This window comes from Bison bison, unplaced genomic scaffold (genome assembly GCF_000754665.1).
Source record: "Bison bison bison isolate TAMUID 2011002044 unplaced genomic scaffold, Bison_UMD1.0 scf7180017864258, whole genome shotgun sequence".
Classification (NCBI taxonomy): Eukaryota; Metazoa; Chordata; class Mammalia; order Artiodactyla; family Bovidae; genus Bison; species Bison bison.
The window spans coordinates 3,437,197-3,440,438 of NW_011494830.1; positions in this window are offsets into that span (position 1 = coordinate 3,437,197).

A 3,242-nucleotide genomic window follows, 5' to 3' on the forward strand; every position below is an offset into this window, starting at 1 on the left:
TTACTTGGGGCTTCTCTGGTGGCTCAGTGGTAAAGAATCCGCCTACCAATGCAGGAGACACGAATTCAATTTCTGGGTCAGGAAGACACACTGGAGAAGAAAATGGCAACTCACTCCAGTATTCTTGCCTGGGAAATCCCATGGAGAGGAGGCTGGTGATCTACAGTCCATGGGATCACAAAGAGTCAGACATGACTTAGCGACTAAACAAACAAAAAACCATATCTGTGTAACCACATCCCAGGCAAGATGTACATAGAAGACTCCAGCACCCTAGAAGTGTCCTTCTCAGTCCATAATTCCTTCAAGGATAACCACTGTTTTTTGAATTCTGTCACCATTATTTGACTTTGTTCTTGAACTTCATAAAAATGGAATTAAGCAGAATATACACTTCTGTATGGTATCTATCACTTAGCATGTCTGTGAGACTCATCCATTCATTAGTGTATCAGTAATTCTTTTTTTAAATTGCTCTGTGGAGTCCATTGTATACTGTATGACTAATTTACCCTTTTAAATGTTGAAGAACATTTGGGATATTCTAGATTTGGTTGTTGTAAATAAAGCTGTTACGAACATTCTGTCAGCTTCAATTGGCACTCTCAATCTAGTAATACCTTCAAGGATTAAATCATGCGCTGCCGCACTGCTGATTTTCAACACCCCTTGAAAAGAGTTCAGAGTGGAGAGCAGAAATGAAGCGCTTGGTGTTTTGGGCAAAAGCTGGCAGGACAGGTTTCAGACAGTTACATATTTTCAGGAGTTGATTTTATAAGCCCAATTCTTGTATCCCCTCCTATCTAGACAAGCACTAAAATTGCTCATGGTGACAGCTGTTTCTTATGACTAGCAGAAAGCTTCACCAGACTAGCAGAAACCTTCTGGAAAAATATGTGCTTGACTGCATGTAAATCACATATATACTGACCTCCCCCACTGCCTCTTTGGAGCAGTTCCTCAGAGTTATCTGAGGTGCTGTCTCCCAGGCTGCAGTCCTCATTTTGCCTCAAATAAAACTTAGCTTGCAACTTTCGTGCTGTGCATTTTTTTAAGTTAACAATTAAAAAAATTAGAATAAAAATAAAATACATATTTCATTTTAAAAGGGGTTTAAAGACACTCATTGAAAGAAATACTTGAAAAAAAGCCCAAAGATGTCCCCAGACATCCAAAATATCCATGACCATTTAAAATACAACCATTAAATTATAAAATTAACGAATCAGAATACTTTGGGACAGAATAATATTGTTTCTCTCCTTTTTGCTCTTTCTCTAAGAGTATACATGTGAATATATGTATTTATATATATTCATACATACATATATATACATATATACATACATATATTTATGTATGTATGTATTTCTCTCCTTTTTACTCTTTCTCTTTATCAGTATACATGTGAATTATCTCTATCCTTTTATCCATATTTATCAGAAGCATTCAACTTTCAGTGTAAATAAGTATTTAATTTTAGAAAAGTTAGAAAAATTTTATTCATTTTATTCTTTTCAAAAACCAACTACATACATTCAATTACTACAGTGTACAGACTCTCTTATTTGATTATATTTTTTCAATAGTTTTCAAAATCTTAGGATTTAAACTAAGAACAAAACAAATCAATGGACTAGGAAAAAGAAATTAAAGTGGGCCCTGCAGTTTTAGCTTCATCTCTCATTTTTTTTTTACTTTCTGTATCTATGAAAGTGAAAAAGTGAAAGTGAAAGTCTCTCAGTCGTGTCCAACTCTTTGCGACCCCATGGACTACACAGCCCATGGGATTCTCCAGGCCAGAATATGGGAGTGGGTAGCCTTTCCCTTCTCCAGGGCATCTTCCCAACCCAGGGATCAAACCCAGGTCTCCCTCATTGCAGGTGTATTCTTTACCAGATGAGCCACAAGGGAATACTGGAGTAGGTAGCCTATCCCTTCTCCAGGGGATCTTCCTGACCCAGGAATCAAAACAGAGTCTCCTGCATTGCAGGCGGATTCTTTACCAACTGAGCTATGAGGGAAGCCCTGTATCTACAGAAAAATACAATAATAATTGACTTTTACAATAACTTTGAGACATTTCCAAATTCTACATAGTCTGTTAGAACAGAGTATTTATTATGGAAGTTCAAGTAAAATCCTTTTAAACCTACTGGTGCTAATGTTCAATATTTTCAAGTTGCATTTCTTTGCTTCTTACTCAAATACTATGAAGAGGCCAATATTTACATAGTTTAAATGAATGAAAAAGATATGCCAGTGTTTCCCCAAATATGAATAAATTAAGATTTGTCAAATATGAATAAATTAAGATTCCATAAGTGTTTTTAACTTTGTGAATCACTTAATCATACTTCACATTTTTTAGAAGTTTTTTTTCTGGTTATTAAAGACACATTACAAAAAGTATGAAAACTACATATTAGGATAAAGGAAGTGGGGCTTCCCTGGTAGCTCAGCTGGTAAAGAATGCGCCTGCAATGCAGGAGACCTCACTTTGATTTCTGGGTGGAGAAGATCCCCTGGAGAAGGGATAGGCTACCCACTCCAGTATTCTTGGGCTTCCCTGGTGGCTCAGACTGTAAAGAATCTGCCCACAATGTGGGAGACCTGGATTGGATCCCTGGGTTGGGAAGATTACCTGGAGGAGAGCATGGCAACCCACTCCAGTATTCTTGCCTGGAGAATCTCCATGGACAGAGGAGCCTGGCGGGCCACAGTCTGTGGGGTGGAAAAGAGTTGGACATGACTGAGCCACAAAGCACTGCACAGGGGAAAGGAAAATTAAATGTCCCGTAATCAATATTGATTTTCCACTATAGACTGTAATAAAGATTTACTTTTTTAAGGTAATTAAGTACATGACTTAAAAAATTTAGTAATTTTTCCTTCTTAAAACACTCTAGGTTTAAGACTGCCCATGGAATTGGGAGGCAAAATCTGATGATTTTAACCAAATGTTGCAGCAGAACTTCTGAAAGGCAGTAAGTTATAAAATATAAAACAAAAGATAGCTGGAGTGAACTTTGAAGCACAAAAAATACATAATTTAAAATTGATTTCATACATGAAATCATGGAACAGAAACAACTAAAAAATTTTTGCTTGGGGTTCATAGGCACCAATGATCTTAATAGCAAACCTGCTTTACGTGGGGATGTGTAAACATACAAATCTGTTTGATTAAGATGCTAATTTTATCTGGAAAATTCTCCATTGTGTAAAACTTGTCAGAGTAT